We start from the raw sequence: 13,476 nt of genomic DNA, 5'->3' as shown, positions 1-13,476 counted from the left end.
GCAAACGTCACATGTGTGCCACCTACATCCTTGAAGGTCCTATAGAGGATGGAAGAGTAGGAGATTCTGAAGCAAATCTCACTGTTAAAATAAAATACCAAGCAGTCATCACATGAGGTGCAATGCTTCCTTGAAGGTTATCAGTTTAATGTGGTATTTTGAGAAGACCACATGCTACAGGAACACGTTAGATGTATTATATCATCAGAACAAACTTCCACCCTAAGGGAGGCATATTCTTCCCAGATGTTTGAAGAAATAATATCCTAATGCAAACCCAAATATTTTAAAGCCTTTTAATACACAGGCATGAAAGGAAGCCTCATCCTACAATACTCCATGTAAATGCCAAGCCCTTTTCACTCCTGCAAGAGCTGACTATGCCAACTGCTTTGAGGAGCTGTGTGCATAAGAAGGCAAATCACCAATGTGAGGATGGACATGTGCTCATTGTGGAGGTTTTGGTCATAAAATAACCTAATGGCTTCTCAGATGCAGAAGATCTTTTTCTACACAAGCAAGGTTTATAATCATTGTGATCTGAAACACAGAAAGCAAATGCCAGTGAGATAAACTGGGAAGTGCTGTCTTTCAGTGGAGCTTGCATACATTACTGTAGGGAGAAGGACGATATTTTGTGTGGTATGAAAATGCCTACAGACCTCAAGGAGTCACTTCATCATGCATAAAAGTGGAGGAGTAAAAAACAGACTTTCAGGAGCAGCTCTGATGTGAAATGATGATTTGGGCCACAGAAAAATTAACATCCCAAAGCAATTGCAAATACTTACAAACTCTCTAAAGAAGAAATTACAGATGGGTAAGTCAAAATATCCACACAGTTTTGCTGCAGCATACAGCTGTATAGCTGAAAAACCTAACTCTGAATGGTGTGTGGAGATTCCATCCAGCACCCAGGCTGCTTTACTGAAAACATCTGGCATTCGAGAAGGAGCCTGTAGTACCTCAAGGCAGGGTTCTGATCCCAGTGGGTCTTCTGCCTTGAATACACAAAGCTCCCTTTCACTGCAGTTGGTCTTTGCTGTGAACCTGACAAGGACATGAGTCTGGTGCAGTGAAGAAGACTGGAGGGCTTCCAGGTTCAGAAGTCACATTTTCACTCCATTGTGGAACCAAACACACTAGTAGCACAGCCAAACAAATTATTTCCAACAGGAAATTCGGATCATCAGTTGGCTAAATTTATCAGCTTCTCAGCATCATAACCCAGACCTTTGTGTGTAATGTAACAACACTCGCCATCATCTGCTAAATGATTAGCACTGACAGGATTTATGTGTTTTTGCTGGTTTATAGGAACTTGCATTCCTTATAAGGATTAGGCTCTTTGGGGAGTTCTCTGACTTCTAAACCAGCAAATTCAAAACTGAATTTAAGTTTATTCAAGGATGGAAGGTTCTTACATGACAGAAGGAATTGTTTTAGATTTTGTATTTGTCTGGTTTTCTTTGTTTTGTTGCTCTCAACAATTTTTAACCCCTAGCAGTGTAACTGACTGTAAGGAAATCAGAAGATGAATACCTCAGTGTGTTGGTCTGCTGACAGTGCCCCTACAAACACACAAAAGAAACCTAGGATAAAACTTATATATTCCTGTCTTCACCACTCATTAGTGCTGCTTTATGATAGGAATAACACCTCACTTGCTGTGCTGTGCTAGAAAAAAGAGTGAGCTGGGAATGTCCCAAGAACAAATCCCTGGAGCTATCCTACTGCTTGCTGGGATTCCCATCTGTGTGTTGCAGCCCTGCTGTACAGCTTTGAGGAAGACTCTACCATGAGGCATCATACACTGGATAAGTGGAGAAAGGTGGTGGCATTGTGCACTTTTTTAATGGTTGTGAGATATTGCCAAAGACTTTGTTGAGAAAATGCTTAAAGAAGATAAAAAAGCGGGCTGTGTTTTTCCAGTGTATATTAGAATCAAAGAAGAAAGAGAGAGATAGGACTGTCCTGGGAGAAGAATATTGTGTGGAGACTTGGAACATCTGGGTTCAGTTAAAGCATACTTGGAAATCTTGGTCATATGGAAATGATCTGTGGTTTCTGCCTTCAGGGGGTACACAGGACAGGAGAAGGCCAGAATCCCAGACCTATGCTACCATGTGTTACCACATACCCTTCCTGTGATACTGCACAACTTTAAACACCAGTCCTGCTTCCCTGGAGAGCTGTAGTTGTCCATCTTCCTCATTTTGGACAATAAACTCCAATATTAATGCTTATTTCATCTTCTCCCTTGAGGCCAAGAGAAAGCACTACTACTACACTTGCTGAATTCATCACTGTGTGCAAACTATATTTATATGACAGCAAATCTATATAACTTTCCTCTGTCCATTTACTCTGTTGTTCAGCTAGGAAGAAAAGGAAGCCTGTCAGGTCCTTGCCAAAGGGCATAGTAGTTGTCTCTTTTCATGGCTCAGCAAGGATCCTTTGCCCTGCAATCGGTCAGACACCAGACCAACAGTTTTCTTGGGATTCATTTTTTCCTCGCCAGTGATGCAGAAAAAAGACATGGATTCTAACAAGTGATTGGATCTTTTTCCCCTCAGCAGTTCATCTTTACTCACTCTTGTCCCTCCTCTATATTCCGTGTTTTCTATAACCATAAACATGTATAAGCTAGAGAAGTTAAAGGAATGGAAGAGTAAAATAAAAACCAAGCACAACCAGTAACAAACATAAGGCAGGGAAGGAGGATCTTGGTATCTTTGTGCTTTGCAGTTGTGAGATGATGGCAAAACACTACTGTGAGAGAAGGCTTTGAGAATCTGCTGAAGTGTTTGTAGGGTTCTGGAAATAAAAGTAGTCCATGAATAGCAATCTAAGACTGTCTGATAGCTCTAAGTTGGAAACAACACTAGTGGGTCTCAAATTAGACACCACAGATGCTTCTGTTCCTGGGAGATTCATAAATCCCTAGAATACTTCCTTATTTTCCTAGTTGTTGGTCACCTTGGTCTTTGCATACTATAATGTAGACTTTACAGAATACCAGAACCACAGAATGGTAGGGGTTGAAAGAGGCCTCTGGAGATCATCTGGTTTAATCCCCATGCTAAAGCAGTTTCACCTAGAGTAGGCTGCCCAGGACTGCATCCAGATGGGGTTTGAATATCTCCAAAGGAGAACTCTACAACCTTTCTGTGCAGCCTGTTCCAGTGCTGTCACCCTCATAGTAAATAAATTTTCTTTATGTTCAGACAGAACTTTCTGGCTTGCAATTTGTGCCCACTGCCCCTTATTCTGTTGGTGGGCATCACTGAAAAGAGTCTGAACCCATCCTCTTGACACCCATCCTTTAGGTATCATGGATAAAATCCCCAAAGATATTTACAGGGATAAGCCTTACTGTTCCAAATTCACTACAATCAGGAAAGATGATGCAGTCTATAGAATTTAATTTTTTAGAGAATACCAAAATGAAGAATCTATGGAAATGTATCTGTTGTGAAAGTCTTTCCTTAAACTGTAAATTTGCATGATACCTCTGAATTCGGAAACTGGAGTCCCAGGGCTCTCTACTGTACTGATAGACACTAAGGTCTTTAATCAAGCATCAGTTACTGGGCAGTCCTGATGTTCCTGAGCAGTCCCAAATCCTTTAAAACTCTGTCTTAAATATCAGTATAGCTCCTATGTCTGTTGTATAAGTTTGGAAAATTTGAGAGCCTCAAGCTGACATGGAGTTTGCAAATGTCCTATGTTGACTGAGGTGGATGGAGGAATCTAGAGATTAAGAGACAAGATTCCAATGTTAGGAGCTCTAGGAAAAAAAAAAAACCATCCAAACAAACAAACAGCCCAAACCAATAGCTGTCCTTGTGTGAGACACTAATTCTTCCCATGTTGCCTGACTCCAGACTGGGCCCCCCAAAAACCCGAAGCCAAATATCCCCAGTCAGCCTGGGAGGATAAACTGACAAGTGTCACAAATGAACTTGAGTGAAATTTGTGCGCAGGTCAGACCCAACTGGTTAGCCACTGAAGAGTCTCTCTTTCCAGAACACCACCTGCTAGAGATTTTGAAATTAAAATTTGGTAATATCAAAGCAATTGGAAATTCAATTTCAGTCAGCACTATTTTTGATCTCTTTTACATCCAGTTTACTTATGCTAAGAGTCATTCCTGACAGTGTGATTATGGAATGATCAACATCAAAATTCAGTTAGGTGGGAGTTGATTAACCTGATCATTGCCCTGATAATTATATTCATTATGTAGCCTAACATTGCTGAACCCTTATATTGGATTGATAAATCCATCCTGTGCAGAGATCAGAGATATCTGTAAAGGTTTTGTTTTGTTACCATTTAGTAACCATATCTTCACGTTTTTTCTAGTATCACTTTATGGGAGAAGATGCTGGCAGGAGACTACATGTCTAGTTGTGGATAGAAAAGTAGCAGATGTGACCAAATAGGCTGCTGATCCCTTTTTCCAGTCCTTGTTATCTTAGCCATGTCTCAAAACTCAGCAAAGGAGTTCCACGTGGACGGGGTGAAGCAGAAATTTACTGATGGACAAATCTCTTCTTACACAATGGAAAGGACACAGAGACAGCTTTGTTAAAGACTTTTTTTTTTCAACATGAGTTTAGTATTTAAACATATTGGAAAAAAAATGCTCCGAGTATTATTCAAGCTACCATAAAAAATGAGTTTCTATGAACTCAAGTGTTACCTTTGGCTTGTTGCAGCATGTAAGGGGGTAGTGTAGTCTCTCAATGCCAAAATAATTTTAAAAGAAACAATACCCTAGTCCCCAAACCTCAGCTCTGCTCACTGTGTCCTCATTACTCCTGGGTTTCACATTCTGCTTGTTGTCATGAGTGATTTTGTCCATTCACCACACAGCAACAACACTTGCAAGCAGGATGGAAAAATGTGTGTTTGCAGCAGAGGTGATACAATGTTGTAAAGGTGGACTTGAAAGCTGTTGTCATTTAAGCCCAAATGGAAGGTGGATGCTGAATGGATTTGGACAGCCAGGCCTTTCCTTTGAGCTCTAATGCTTCATGTCAAAATTTCAAAAGTGTGCAAGTACAATTTTTATTTTTTCTCTGTCCCAGTTCAGGATAAAGTACGCCAGCTTGACTTTACCTTTACAGTGATCCCTGAGCTATGCAGAACCATCATGCAGTGTCACCCAAATCCATCTTCCACCCCAATCCCTCTTCCATCTCCTCCTTAAAACTCAGCTTCATACATTAAAAGGAGTCCAGAGGCATGTGGGAAATGAAGGAGTTCCAGCATACCAGTCAGAGACACAGTCCCCTGCCCAGCATCTGCTAGGGCTATCCAAGGGGAGATTTGGTTCCATGGGCTGGGAGTGGCACCACCCTACCCCTATGGGGCAATATGAGCATCACTCTAGGTCTCCTCCCTGAGAAGGGTCTCTGTCTGGAGTATGGGACACTGGGATATAGGGGAAGAGCATCTTTGGATTGCACAAAGCTTATTAAGGCATGGTTAGGGGAGTAGTCAAAGGCAGGAGAAGGAAAGCATTAACAAGGACTGGGAGGAGCAAGCATTGGAAAATATAGGGACGAGGAGATAAAGTTGTTGGTCAAATGTAAACAAGTGTCCATGCCCTGTGCCTCATGAATGCTATCTGTTCTGTCTTCTCATTAAATCTCATTTCAAATCTTGTTTTAAGCCTCATTTAAATCTTCTTTTCCTGAATGAGAGACTGTCTTTGTGCAGAGAGGAGGAGGGGAACCTCTGACTGCAGTGTCTGGAGTGGAAGTAGAAGTCATGGGGCCCTCTTGTCTGTGGTACAACAGCTGGAGTGAGCGTAGGTGTGGGAGTGAGTCAGTCATCACTTGTGAAGATCCAACTGGACCAGCTAGCAAGTAGGTGACATGGCCTGGGAGCAAGGGGGTAAGTAAATCTCTGAGGGCACAACTAAAGGAGTCTTGGAGGGACCAGGGTAGTCCCTGATAGCTTTATAAGAGAGCGAGATGGTCAGTAATAGCAGATGAACGGGGACTGTGACCTCAGGGGCTTATGTCTCCAAATGCCTGCAACTGAGGAGACTGGGATCCAGGGGCAGCTACTAGGCTGACAGAGTGTCCCTCTCTGACGACCCAATGTCACTGTCCCAGTAAAAAAGGCCAAGGAAAGAAAGAAAGCAAAACTATAGAACTCAGGCTGTGGCAGCAGCTGCATCTGTTACCCATGCGCTTGTTTGGTCTGTGGGTTTCACAGCTCCTCTTCCCTTGTTTTCTTCTCCATCTGCATTCTAGAAAGCTTCTGTCTTCAAAAGAAAAGTGTGTAAGTACTCCTCAAATCTAGCCAATGCTTTACTCCCTCCCTTCTTCCTGCCTTCTCAAACCTAATCTGTGATCAAATCCACTCACCAAAGTCAGATGTCTTTCCAGGGATGAACTTTCACACAATCTTGGAAGTAATTTTCTAGTTGGTGAGAATAAAAAATTAATGTGGCTTGTTGGATGTAGAAGCATCAGTCACGCACTGTGCATACACTAGATTCACAGGGTCATAGAAATTAGAGATTGGAAAGCCCAGAGGAGAGAGCTGCTCCAGCTAAGGCGCTGTGCAGAATTGCTCTCTGCATCACATTGGAGTGAGGAAGGGCTTTGGGCATTCCTGCACTGTCAGGTCATCCTTGTTTTCTTGTTACCTTCTTCCTGAAACATAAGTGTGAGCATTGTCTTTCCTAGAGAAAGTTGCTTATTAATTTTAATGAGCGAGCAAGATGTATGCTGTGGAGGAACAAGCTCAAATTAAAACATTATTATTGTGTAATCAAACCATGGGCCTTTCTTAGTGACATTTAAAGTGCCATGTCCTAATTTTTGGTCAAAACCTGCACTGAAGCTGGCTTAAGATCCATCAACATCCCTGTCAGAAGATCTGACCCAGGTTAGATATATTTGATTCAATTCTCAGGCTATTATATAGTCTTTTATTATGGACTTAGTCTTAATGCTAATCAAATGGTATTGAAAAATCTCCAAATGGCTTTGGCTGAGTAAAAATGGGCCCCATTCAGACCACATTCTTAAGGTCAGTGTCTGCTCTCAGTTATAAATCCAACAGAGTGTCATGGAAATCAATTGAGCTATAACTCATGGCAAGAATCTGTCTGTGGCCTCAACTTAGTCTAGAGCTCCTGGGATACTCACATGGGTGCTGAAATCAATGCACAACAGGACCTGTTTTCTAGTTATCCTCTGACTTTTATTTGAGCTCCTTTTGGCTTAAAACAGACACTGAATGCCCTGATTCTGGGGTGGAACAACATAATATGATGGAAAAACATCATATGTTTGCCCAGCCCTGTGCAAGTAGCCAGCAGCAAGTAGAAAGTGTCTCCCTTCACTTTGCCTTTCCTGCTGAGGGGTCAGTCGAAACACCCCTCTGTTGCTCCATAAAACCCAAGACTTGCCCTGTGGCATGGCAGTGTTGTTCTCACCATCCCACACTCTCATTCAGTCTCAGTCCCTCATATATTCCCTCTGTTGCATGATGCCTTCCAACACGGGGTGTGATTTTTCTGCTCACCTTGTTTGTGTCCTAGATTCACCTACCCTTCATGGAATTAAAAGTTCAGCAAAGGGGCAGTGTCATTTAGAGGCTTCCTAAGCTGTTGCTGCAGCAAATGTTTCACTCCCACTCCAATCAGTGGAGTGCTAGACAGGAAAAGAAATCCTTGAAGAGCAAGAAAACATATTGATTAGCAGGAACTTGCTGAGGATGTGGTTTCTCTGTCAAAACCTGTGACCTGAATTATCACCACCTATGATGCTGGAGGGATTATTGGAAAATGGACAACTTTGTAGGTAAAAGAAATCAGACTGGGCATTAGAGCATTTATTGAATTAAAAGGGAAAACCCCACATCTGTGTTGTGCACATAAGCAAAAAGAACATCCTTAGTGATGGATCAGGCTGCAGAGTGCAGCTGCTCCATGTGAACCACACAGGTCGGTGATGCTGCAAGCTGCCTTCAGTCATCTTCAAGCAAAATCCTGCAAAATGCATTCCTCAACCTGCTGTTATTTGGATGCATAACAAGATGAAGAAAACAAAACAAAACACAACAAAACACAATAAAAGAAGTGTCATGGCTGAGGATTGTTCTTCTCAGACCATCTCCTATTTTTTTGTAATCATCCTCCCAATGGAGTCCTGTAGAGGTTTAAGGCTGCTGGCAGTCTGGTGTCCTCACCCAGATGATGCTCCTGAAGCACTGCCAAAGTATCAGGGATGGTGGAGCTTCTAGAGCAAGCGTGAGCGTTACAGTTTGTGTCCTGGATAGATGAATTGTCAGAAGCACAGTTAACAGGCTCATCCACACAATCCCTTGGGTCTGATGGAGGACAAATTTAGGTGAGCTGCCAGTTCTATGGTGTACAAGCGAGATAAATCTGATCTGGAGAGCACCTTTGCAGTCAGCAGTATATTTTTCATGGATGTCAATTCTTCCTTCTGCCATATTCTTCCTTCTCTTCAGTGTTTTTCTTGTCTTTCTTCTGACAACAAGGTTTCTGTATTAGTCACATTCTCCTTTTTATAATACTTCTCCAAACTTCTGACTAAAGAAGAAATCAACAAAGTGCCAGACAAGGAAACATTTGGCAGTAGATTTGCCAACTAACCATATATGTACTTACCTGCTCCCCTAGCAGCAAGGCTACCTGTAAGACAGCTTGAATGAACCAGAACTGCATACCTGTGTTTGCTCCTGGTGTACGTTTGTTTCTATTCTAAAGAAAGCAGAGTGGGCTTTTGGCAACAGCAACACAAAGAAGATCCCTTCCCACTTCAGCTTACTTCTTGTTTTCCCTGTAAAGAACAATTCATTCTGTCCTTCTAGATATGCAAATGACAATAAACAAACCTCACCAGTGAGAAGGGGAAAACTAAAGCCTGCTAAATTCTTCAACCACAGTTTCCTGAAAATCTGCCCAGCACTGTCCAGACTTTTTTACACTTCTGCTTGGTCCTATATGGCTCAGTGCGCAGTGCTCTGCAGATATACCCAAGCCATATCTGAACAGCTCAGATTTTGAAAGGAGGCTAACGGTAACAGAATCTCCCAGTTGGGCAATTATCCCTTCTGAAAAGTAGAAGAAATCAGATAGGAAAGCTTGGTTGTCTCGTTCAGAACTCTTGCACCTTCTTCATGTGCTATTGATATGCTCTGCATAGATACCCTTTGACTTACAAGTTTCATTAATTTTGCTGAAATTAAAGCAACAGTATCCAGTTACTATGGTGATGTAGGCTATTCAGCTATCTTAGGCTACATCCATACTCATGTGAGCTAGTTCTTGCTGTGCCTGAAGTTTGCTGGCTCCTGACTACAATCAGACTGCAAGGCAACATGTAAGAATGACTGAATGATTAGGAAATGTGAATATAGCTTAAACACTGATTTTTTTTATAGCTTAAACATTGAGGCATTTGATCTTCAGTAGCTATGGACTTGTTTGAAGGTCTCTTATGTACCTATATGCTCCATGTACATATAGAAGGCAACCATAAATGACCTGGGATCTCCATGAAGAAAGCAGTGATACAACCCATGTCTCCCAGCCTCATTACTAGTGGACCAGTGTATGTTGTTTTCATTTTGGCAGGCTCCTGCCTCGAACACAGAAGATAAGGGTACTTCTGAGTTATTCTCTTGACTGCAAAAGGGAAGACTTTAGAGTGGGTGAAATTCACTCATGAACAAGATCCTCAAAGTCTCTGAAAGATGTGGCTGCTGGAACACCCTCTATCTCCTGGACTTCAGAGGATTAACAGATACCCAGTACTTATATTGGTCTTCTGCACAAAGGGATCAATTTGTAATTACCATGAGCAAGGAGAGGGTTTCCAAGAGCTTTGACAATTTGTCTGTGCCTTGGAAAAGGATGAACTTAATCAAACCTGAGACTTGCTGTGGGTTACCCACTCAGCTGTTGATGGTGTCTGGCTTTACCCTGGAGCTTGTTCTTAATCTCTGGAGCCTCAGATACCTTAACATTGCCATGTCAATTTTATCTCATTCAACATTTTATTTGTGTCTACTATGGCTCAATCAGTTGCTGGCCTGGTGCAATTCATCATGGCACACAAGTTCCACACTAGCATATTATAAAAAAGAACAAAGCTGCTCTAATATACAATAACATGGTCAGTCTTTCTCCTAGGTTGGCACACAAATATTTACACTGTTTGGAGATTAGAGAACATCTGCAGAGCTTTTTGCTGACAGGAATGAGCTGCTTACCAGAAGGCTCTTTACAGAAGCACCCTATCATTACCCAAATTGCTCTGTCTGCAGCTGCATGGTGCCCAGAGAAGGAAAGAGACTTGTGGCCCATTATAGATTTGCTGCTAGAAAAAAAAAAAAAAGGGTATAAGCATAATTGTGGGAAATGGTAGTGGTGTTAGTGAGATGATTTGTCTTCACAGCCAGTCTGCTTCTGACTTACCCACTGCTTGGAGCAATAATAAGGGAAGGGAAGGGAAGGGAAGGGAAGGGAAGGGAAGGGAAGGGAAGGGAAGGGAAGGGAAGGGAAGGGAAGGGAAGGGAAGGGAAGGGAAGGGAAGGGAAGGGAAGGGAAGGGAAGGGAAGGGAAGGGAAGGGAAGGGAAGGGAAGGGAAGGGAAGGGAAGGGGAATAATGGAGGTCAAATGTCTAAGGAGTTAGGGATATTTAAAATTCCGCTTTCTCTCTGCATTTGTAGGTATTAAGTAACTTTGAAAACCACAGATGAGATTCATGAATGTATTTGAGGACTTCAGCTATGGAAGGTCATATCTTTGGATGTTCTTCTAATTCTCCGTGGGTCTGAAGTTTTTCAGGTGCTCTTTGGCACCTGGTGCAGTGAGTGGAAGGGGTGTGAGAGGCAGAAACAGTTATCCTCAGAGAACTGTGAGAGTGACAAAACGTTCATCCACATTTTTGAGGAAGAAGAGGAATGAGTAGCTCAAGCTGTTTCAAAGGTGTTTTCTGGGAGTGAGAAAGTAGCAAGCCTGTGTGTGAGGAGAGGAGGCTTCAACACATCAAGTTCTATAGAAACATCAAGAAAACAACTTTAGGATAAATTCACAGATTGTTTTAACCAGCCTAAAGAAGAGCAGCACTCATGCAACAACAAGCCCACTGGGACATTCACGGGTGTATCTGAGGTTTTGGCTTTGTCACACCTCTGCATTTCAAAGTGAACTCTGTGAAATCTCGCCTTGACCAGGATGGAATAGACCCAGCTGGTTAACATGCTGTGCTCCCTCACACAGGCTTTCATCTTATCCTTTGTTTTGTTTTTCCTTCAATGAAAGAATTAATTTCAATGCCATTTAAGGTGAAGGAAGCTGGCTTCTCTTACTGTGCACTGTAAATCTGCTGCCCTTTAGGCACAGCACAGCCTTTCCCCTCCTGTGGCAATAAAAGAATCCAAGAAGGCAATGGGAATGAGAGCTGAGCTACACTAAGAAGTGATTATTTTAAAAAGCTCATTGGACACTTCCTTTGGCAGTACAGGTGTCACCTCTCACCTGCCACTAAAATGGTGAAGGAATTTACTCTTTTCTCTAGCACACAGCAGTGACTGTTGTGTCACTGAATCGAACAGTTAACTGCCCAGTTCAGAATGCATTTGCCTGCTTCTACTCCAGATCAGGAGTTACTGCTGTAGCTAACTGTCTAGGCAAAGAAAGGGAAAGAAATGATCCCCAAAACAAGTATGAAGCAGAACACTGGACCTCCAGGCAAAAAAAAAAAAATTCCTGTGCAACCATGCAGCTCCTCTCTTTTACCTCTGTATGTCCACATTGTCTCAGCATCAATTGCAAAATTACTGGTTCATGACACCAAAACAGTGAATTTGGTAGCTATGACTCTTCACATGCACTGACCAGTTCAATCCACCCATGTCAGAGGAGAAACAAAATGGGGGGTGTTGTTATTTGAAATACTTTATAACCGTGAAAGCTTGAACTTCAGTGGAAATGCTCAATTTTGAAGTGCAGGAAATAGGCTACAGCTAGAAGCCAAAGCATTTAAAGCCCAGATCCAAGCACTCCTAAAGCTTTCTCAAGGCTGATTGGACTATGATGTTTGAGAAACCAAGAAGGTTTGAGGAGCCCTAAGTCAGTGAAATCTCAGCTGGTAGCAAGCACTATATAGGGTAAAAAAGAAGAGTAATAGCTGCAGCAGGAATTATCATGGTCATGCCTGCTGAACTCCTGCTTAACATATGCTCATTTTTCACCATGCCCATGAGTCATGGCTAGCCATAAGTCTCTTTATGTGACACACAGCCTTGGGCAGAAGTGTTAAGTGATGAAAAACACCCCACTGCCCTCAGGAAGGAGTTCTGAGAGGATAGGCTTGACTTTGGCCTGGAAAACTTCTCAACCCACTGCTCCCTTGTTCTAATTAAGACTAACCACCTCTTGGCACAAAAATCAGCCTGGTTCCTGTCTCAGAGGGAAAATGGCAGGCCTTAAACTTGTTCAGAAGTCAAGCTTTTAGTTGATATCTCCTTGTTAAGATAAAAGACTTCAAGTATGTAATTCATCCCAGTCCAGGAGGATGTTCCAGAGCAGAGGAGTGAAGGGACTATGGTCTCCATCCATCAGCTTTACTAAGGGGCAGCAGCTAATGGAGCCCTACCATGGCTGCTAGTGGCTGGGTGTTTGTGTGAGTCACTGTTTACATCAAAGGTGGAACAAAACCTTCTTGGTGGCTACTTTGACATTTGGGTGAGTCTTTGTTGTCTTTTTTTCTGAAGAATTTCCAAGTCTGACCAGGGCAAGATGGAGTGTTGCAACCAACATTCAAAGACACTTAAGGGCGGAGTAACATAGAAGTCAGGAATCTAGCTTCTGTCTCAAAATTATGTCTAGCCAGTAGTATTCCTCCCTGATTCACTTACTCATTAGTCTTGTTGTGACAAACCTTCACCTTACTTATTTTTAAATATGTTTAAGCCCCTTGCCAGACTGGTGAGGCTGGGGATAGATATTGGAAGTACAAGGCAAGATGTTGCTTCTTGTTTCTTCTCACAACAGTGCCAAATTCAAAATGGGTGAACAAGATCATCTCCAAATCAATGTTAAAATAACTCTGCCTTCAATAATGTCACAAATTTTGGTTTGCCTTCTGCTTTCTGAACCTTCAGGGGATGTTCAGTATGTGTTCTTATCGAAACTAGAAATAATACATATAAACAAACAAAAAACCCCAGCAGTTAATATGGATTTAATTTGTATTAAAATGTTATTACATAAACATAAAATTTTAAAATGCGTAAATACTAACATGCCTCACCAAAGCTAGAAATGTCTAAACTATGGGATATTCCCCTGTGCTGTATTTTACTAGGATGGTGTTGATTTTCTTCAGCTCATATGAGGCTGTGTTTTGGACTTGTGACCAAAATTGTGTTGATAACACAGGGCTGTTTTTGTTCCTGCTGAGCAGTGCT

Source organism: Indicator indicator, chromosome 12 (assembly GCF_027791375.1).
Source record: "Indicator indicator isolate 239-I01 chromosome 12, UM_Iind_1.1, whole genome shotgun sequence".
Taxonomy (NCBI): domain Eukaryota; kingdom Metazoa; phylum Chordata; class Aves; order Piciformes; family Indicatoridae; genus Indicator; species Indicator indicator.
Note: the sequence above shows the minus strand (reverse complement) of the source record.